General features: G+C 41.8%; 1 protein-coding gene across 1 annotated transcript in view; it reads right to left on the bottom strand.

Moving 5' to 3' along the window:
- Window positions 1–7,946, bottom strand: part of LOC102830147 (tetratricopeptide repeat protein 27-like) — a 310,736-nt gene that overhangs the window by 89,981 nt on the left and 212,809 nt on the right. The window lies entirely within an intron of this gene.

Genomic DNA, 7,946 nt, shown 5'->3' on the forward strand with positions numbered 1-7,946 from the left:
GTATCTCTTGAAATGGTTGAACATTAACCATTTCCTTTTGGTACAATGACTCTGTGTATTCCTTCCATCTTTTCTTGATGCATTCTGCATCATTCAAGTATTTGCCCAGTGAATCTTTCAATAACGAAAGTCGAGGCTTGAATTTTTTCTTCAGTTCCCCCAGCTTGAGAAATACTGACCGTGAAACAGAAACTCAGTCCTGAAACTCTGAGCTCCAGAAGGAGGACTAGAGAAGCGGATTGAATGATTACTAAGAGAAGAAGCTCAATAGATGCAATAAGAAAAGGAGATAGACTGATGACCTATGCCAGCCAATCACGCAGCACGGTCATCTTAAACTTAGGTGAGCAGCTATAGAGAAAAAACAGTGCATTGGTATTACAGAGGCATACTGGTAACTCACAGAGATAAAGGTATGACATTATTCTTGTTCCCCACACTTCCCTGGTAATCGGTGGCATTACTGGCTCCTACCCATATAAACCGCCAGTGAAGCTTCCGCAAAGCCCGAATTTAGGTGAGTCCTGTTCCAAATCTGCAAAGCCAGCCCTGGCTAGTCCCAACTAGGAAAGAAGCAACTGAGCAGATGTGGGGGTGGGGGAAAGGAGATAGATTACCTATACTGGCCAGTCAACTTGAACTTCTGTAGGTGGTTTTGAAGGCAGAAGACAGTTGGCAGAACAAAGGCATGCCACTTACTGACAGAGAAAAAGGTGAGACTTTTTTTTTCATGTACTCCACATTACTCTGGTGACCAGAGGCATGGCCAGTCCCCTTCCACCTATACTCCCAGCGAAGCTCCTACCCTCTGGGTGGTTGGAGTCACATAGTGGTGAGCTGCGCAATTGTGAGACACAACAAAGTGAGTTGAGAACTAGCAGCACCAACCCTGGTGCCTGAAATCAGGTGTGGCCTGCTTCTGATTGGCAGAACTGGTTCTGGTCAACTCTGCACTACCAGGAACTCTTGCCCTTGACAGCCTTCTGAGAAGGAAATACGTTGATCCCTCAGCTCCACTGAGGTTCATGAATTACTTCTGGATTGGGTGCCCAGAACAGACAACACCCAGGTCTACAGGAACTCCACCTAAGGCCAGAAGCGTCACCATCTCATCTTTGTCAATCTACCAAATGAGTTCCTTAGCTGGCAGGAGACCCCAGAACTCTCTCCTCTCTGGGTCTGGCACAAACTCTGTTTCTTCCTTCCACTGTTTTTGTTATTCTTTCTCCTCCTTCTTTCTTTCTTTACCTTGCTTTTTATCTTTTCTATCTCTTCTTTCATTGTTTTTGTTTCTCTTCCCCAAAGTGCTACTCCCACCCGATTTCCTACTTCTTCTATCACTTTACTTTTTCTTTTGATTTTTCTTGATTATTCTATAGTCTCATTTATTCATCCCACTCCCTAACTGTGTTTAGTTCCTTTTTTTTTTGTTCTTATCTCTCATGCTCCTTCTTGTCTCCTTTGGGTTTCTGTATGATTCTCCTAGTTGTTGTCTGCTCTCCACCTCCCCAGCCCCTTTAACTATTTTTTTTTGTTTTTGGCGTTCGCTTTTTTTCTTTCTTTCTTTCTCTCTCGTGTGTGTGTTTTTTATTCTTGCCTCACCCAACAAAGGATAGCAACAATGCCTATACAGCCACAACCGTACCCTCTACAGTACCAACTAAGAACAAAAATCCTCATCATTGAACCAACTGGCATAGCACAGTCCACAAAGGCAGTATTTTACATTCTACTTTGATGAGTAACAGCTATGATCTTAAAAAGCTCATGTGCGGCCATCTAAGGTGCAACTACTAAGGTCTCTCCATGAGTACAAGAAAGAAGAGTGATAAAAATTGAAGATGCTTGGAATCAACTAGTCCAATGGACTAACTGACCATGTGAACATCAATCACCACCACTCTGAAACTAGAAAAACTAGACAGTGCCTGTCTACTACTATCAACTTTGTCTCTCATACTTCGGACATATTGTCAGGAGGGACCAGTCGCTGGAGAAGGATATCATGTTTGGTAGGGTGGCATGTCAGAGAAAAAAAGGAAGACCCCCAACGAGATGGAGTGGCAGTTGGCAGCATCAATGGACTCGAGTATGGCAATAATAGTGAAGTTGGCTCAGGATTGGGCACTGTTTAGTCTGCTGTACATAAGGTCGCTATGAGTCGGTACTGACTCAATGGCACCTAACAACAACAACTACTACTACCAACTGCTCTGAAAGAGATCACATTAAAAGGTCCCAGATCAAGTAGCAGAAAATATGGAATAAAACTTAAAACAATAATAAAAAAAAAAGGCTTACTGGTCAGAAAGACAACAGAGGATTCCAAGACTGTGGCCCTCAACTGTCCTTCAGGTATGGAGCAGAACTCACGTTCATTGCTGAATTAGATAGGTATTTATTGTTGTTATGTACCGTGAAGTCGGTTCCGACTCATAGTGACCCTGTACAGGGTTTCTGAGGCTGCAAACCTTTACGGGAGCAGAAAGCCTCATGTTTCTCCCACAGAACAGCTGGTAGTTTCGAACTGCTGACCTTGCAGTTTGCAGCCCAATTCGTAACCACTACGCTACAAGAGCTCCTTTAGATAGGTATGGGGGTGGGGGGCAGGGGTACAATAACACTAGTAAAGTATGTTAAGTATGGAATGGTTAATCATTCAAGATCAAAAGGGCAACCTTTACCTAAGGACAATGTTGAGAAGGGATGGGAAGGAGGGTAAAAAGAAACCACAGGGCCAAAGTGGACTAACTGTTGTTACATGGAGGGGATTGCAATCAATGAAATGAAACAAAGTGTATGATTTGTTGAATGTAAAACTGATGATGTCCTCTGTAAACCTTCAATCAATCCACAATTTAAAGGTTCAAAAATAATAATAATAAGGAAATTTGGGAAATTCTCAAACGTACGGAAATTTAAAAACATACTCTTAAATGACCAATCGGTCAAAAAAGAAATTACACAGGAAATTAAAAAGCACTTGCTAAATTCTACAAATACTTATGCTGCCTAAAACTGCTATGAAGATTCACCAGAGGCTAAAGACATATAACTTAACACAGACCTAGTGTCTGAAACTTTTGTGAAGAACAAAATACACAAATGAAAAATTAAATAGGAATCAAGAAAACCTTCACATTCAGAAATGCTAAAATCACTAAGGATTTCAAATATGTCTTTCACCAACTTGTACCTAGAGAATGAGGAATGTAAAGAGTGAGTGGTATGTAACATCTGCTATCAAACACCATCAATTCTGGGGATTTTATTCCCTGGAAGATGGTTTTGGAGGGCTACAGTGGTATAGCTTCCTAGCGAGATTGAGAAATACTACAGCAATGAGCCTGCTTGGTCTGAAGTGGCCTCTTCTTTCCTCAATTTCTTAAAACGTTTTTGTGTTAGATAAGTCAATTCTTTCTCCTTGAGATCTTAAACCGCTTCTTCCTGCCAACAGAATTATCTTTCCCATGGGCAGTGCATGCAGGCAATATATTTCCTTTCTTCAACTAGTCACATTGTATTTATCAGTCTTCTTCACTCCTTCCAAACTGTTCCATTTCCTCCTTGCTCTCCCATGTAGCCACTTAATTTACATAATTTATCACCAAAGAAAAAATGACAAAAGATATGTTCAATGAACATAAATAAAGCACAAAGGCATTGTGCACTGCCTTTGTTAAGTCATTACTGCAATATCAAAATGTGAGTGACAGGAAATCTTCACAGAATGCAAATGCTTTGTTTTCTTCTGGGTCTGGGCTGCTACTTCCCTATGGGAAAGTATATGTGTACATTTTTTAGGATGCAAGAAATTTAAATTTAAATGGGCAATTGGCTGCAATGAATGAACTTGTGAGGCACTTGGATGGATCTTGCCAGCTGCAAGTTCCAAAAAAGAAATTCTCCCCACACCTACATACAAATCTAGGTTGCATCAATAATCTCATTCACTCTGCAATTCCACATAACTGGTTATATTATTTTAAAAATTCTTTGGCAATGACTATACAAAAATAGCAAGTCTCAATATAAAATTAATTCTGCCTAGATTCAAGCAGAACGTGTAATTATGGATGAAATGAAGAACAGCTTACTTTATGTGGAAATCTGCATTGCTTAGAACAGAACAAGTCACACAATTGAATGCCCAGAGGCTCTTGACAGTTAATGAGAATGAAGCGAGAACACTGGTGAGTGGGCACCACAAAGGGAGGCACTGCACAGCTCTACCCAGCTACACAACATGGGGGCACTTGGCCCAGTCGTGCCGAACCATCTTTTAAGAAGGGCCAAGAAATCTAGAATTTCAGGTGACATCTCTTGAAAATGTTTACTCAATTTTTCCTCACAACACTGTGTCGGCTGAGTAAAATATGTCTGGGCTACATTCGTTCCATAAGATGCTGATTTGAGACTTGAAATTTAGAGCATTAAATCCCTGTCTATGGCGCACAGTACCCTGGGTCTACAGACTTCCCTCACTGGAATTCTGACAAGCCAAGTTTGAAAGTTTTTCTAGGCTATTCCACTGACACTGTAGACTATAGATATACTTGGTGGGTTGGCTTCAATCCTAAAGAATTTTTGGCTAAATTTTTAGACATCCATGCTGGGGAGCTGCATTTCATAGACTGTGACCTGTTACAGAATCATAATATATATAGTGACTCCCAAGGTGGAGACTTCCTCCCATCACGGCTGCTGCCTTGAATTTTGCTAACCACAAAGGACAACATTTTGGGGGGTATGTTAGAACTCTTGGACACAAAAGAATGAAAGTATACTAATTTAGGCCAAAAGGCAGTTTACTGGTTCATATAATTGAACAATTTTTAAATCCTGGCTGTTAAATATTAACTATATCCAGGGACTCTGATAATATTATCATGACTATCTCTCTCTCATGAGCTCTCTCTGGTGGCCAGATGCTTACAGGAAGCCCAAGGGTATTGATCTCAAGAGAAAGATATTTTCGATTTCATGTGGCGAATACCTACAGGACCTCACTATTCAATAGGACAACTTGTTAAATCTGTCTTAATGTAGTCATATAGTGATAATATTGATGTCAGCCAGAGCATACCCCCTAAAAGAGTTCTCCCTTTATTGCCACATAAGAAGACTCTTTTATTCTATTTACAATCTGAAGGCCCTTAGTATTTTTAACTACTTTAGAGTCCTGGGGTAGCACTATGGGCTAATGCTTAGACTGCAAAGTCGTTTGAAATGCAAGGTCGGTGATTCAAGCTCATCAGCTGCTCCTTGGAAACCCTGCACAGGGTCGCTATGGATTGGAATCAACAGCACTTAACAACAACATAGAAGAATCTGAACCCAAATCACTGTACCTAGGAAGTAACTTTTCTTGTTCCTAAAACCACTAAATTTCAAAACTGATGGTGCACCAGCCTGGAACAGCTAGAGCGACAGAAGATACATCTTCAAAGAAAGATCAGCAGGACACACCCAAAACAAAAATGGCAGTATGACTGGCTACTACAAAAATAAGCAAATTGTTCGCTGGGAAGCCATCAAGGTACACAATCAAGTTTTTCAGGACAAACCCCCTTCTAAGACTGAAACTCAAAGGGAACACATGAGCAGGCATGTTAAGTTTGCTGACAATCACATTGGTGTACTGGTGAGTGAAGGAGGGGGAAAAGAAGCAGTGAAGAAATGGGCTGAGTTCAATCACATTCCATAGACTCGTGCTGACCTGAAGATGAGAGAGAGAAGAGGAACGGCTGCTTGGTCCAAAGTGTGGTGAGACCTAGGAATACCTGAGCCCATGGACAGGGACACAGCCACAGAGGGCTAGGGCTGAGAGTGAAGAATCCAGCTGATATGAAGTGAGAGGAGGTGCACAAGAACACCCAAAGTTGCAGATAGTACCCACTTGACCTAGCCTCAATGGCCTAATAATCAGAACTCAATTAAAGGGGGAAAAAAAAAGAACAAAACAATTTTCGATAAAGGAAACATGGGTAAATTGCTACAACTTGATGAACTTGATCCTATACTCATGGAGGTAGTAACTCTAAATAATAACAGAGAGGGACTATTGATAACTTCACATCAAGTATCAATGTTATCCCCTCTGTACACAGGGCTGATAGGGATGAGCAACTTAGACACTGGCTACCTAAAAAGAGGGGGTAATAAAGGCATGAAGTGACTGGCTTACAAGGTTTCAAGGGGGAGTTTAGTTTAATAGTGTGTGGAGGAAGAAAGAGTCATCACTGAATAGTTTTCATCTTGCCTAGATGGGTCTGGTTAAAAGAGATTGGGATAAAATTCTTATGATTCACTTAAGAGGTAGGAAATTTCCACTTGAAAGGACTAGCAGACCAGCCTGAAGCTGAAGCGGCTAAAAGAACAAAAGATACTTCTTGAAAGAAAGACCTACAGGAAACATACAAAACAGTAACGGCAGTCCAACTGATTACTACAAGAACAAGCAAGTTGCTCACACAGGAGACATCAAGGCAAGTGGTCCGGTCCCCTCAGAGCAAACCCCCTTCCAAGACTAAGACTCAATGGGAATACAAGCTCTGAATGGTGACCACATTTGTGACCAATAAGGGGAAGTGAGGGAAAAACAGCAATGAAACTGTGAGCTAAGCCCTACAACGTTCAATAGACTCCTGTGAACCCGGGTGGAGACCTGGTTGGACAGCAGTATGGCAAGACCTGGGACTCTTGTGCCCAGAGTCAATGACATAGCCACAGAGGACTAGAGTGGAGAGTGAAGCATCCAGCTGATAAAAAGAGAGGGCATATGTATAAGAACACCCACACTTACAGATAATACCCACTTGACCTGGCTTCAATGACTGGATGATCAGAGCTCAACTAGAAGAAGAAAGAAGAGGAAAAAAGAGTAATCTGATACAATTTGATGAACCTGACCTACACCTAAGGATTCAGTAGCTCAAAAGAGGGAAGAAATCTTTACAGCAAGGATCATTCCCATCCCCTCCATACACAGAGTAGACAGGGATGGGCAACTTGGACATTAGCTACACAAAATGGGGGGGCGGGGTCTACAAAGGCAAGAAGTGACTGGCTTACAAGCTTTCAAGAGGGAACCTAGATCCAGAGGGTGTGGAGGAAAGTAGAATACCATTGAGTAGTATCCAATCTGTCTAGGCAGAGCGGATGAAAGGAAATGTGGATAGGTCTCTTGTGATACAGTGGTGAATAACTGATTTCAGGACTGACTTTGAAGGTTGGAAATGTAAAGGTCGACGTTTTGTAGTAATGAGGGGAGTGATTAACTTTGCAGTCAAGGACAGAGGTCCCTGGGACTATCAAGGGAGAAAAGCGAGATTGAGACCCTACCCAGAGAAGTAGTGACACCAGAGATGAAGGCAGAGACAATGACATGGAGAGATGGAGCGGCTGGGGACTTTATACCCAGAGAGGGAGAGGGGCTGTGTGCTGATGACCGGGGGACAGGCTTGCAGTATATTCCCTTTGGTTGGTTCATGATGCATGGAGGAGACTGTAACCATGGCAATGAAACAATATACGATCGGATGAATGTAAAACTAATGTTCTCCCATGTAAACTATCACATAATTCACAGTAAAACATTAAAAAAAAAAGATTCTTATGATTCAATAGTTATCATGACTAATTGCGACTGTCACAGTTGTAAAGGTAGAAGTTTTGTAACAAAAACAGGACAGTAGTTAAATCTTATAGTCCACAAACAAAGGACCCTGGGACCATCAAGGGACAAGAACACGAGCAGAATGCAAGACCTTATCCAGAGAAGCAGCAACACCAGATATGGAGGGAGAGATGGGGTCATGGAGAAAGGGAGCAGCTGAGGACTCTAGATTCATGGGAAGAGAGGGCCTAAGAGCTGGTGGCCAGGAGGCAGACTTGCAGAATGTGCCCTTTGGAGATGTAAATTATTATATATGCCTAAGTGTTTT

Source organism: Chrysochloris asiatica, unplaced genomic scaffold (genome assembly GCF_000296735.1).
Source record: "Chrysochloris asiatica unplaced genomic scaffold, ChrAsi1.0 scaffold00016, whole genome shotgun sequence".
Classification (NCBI taxonomy): Eukaryota; Metazoa; Chordata; class Mammalia; order Afrosoricida; family Chrysochloridae; genus Chrysochloris; species Chrysochloris asiatica.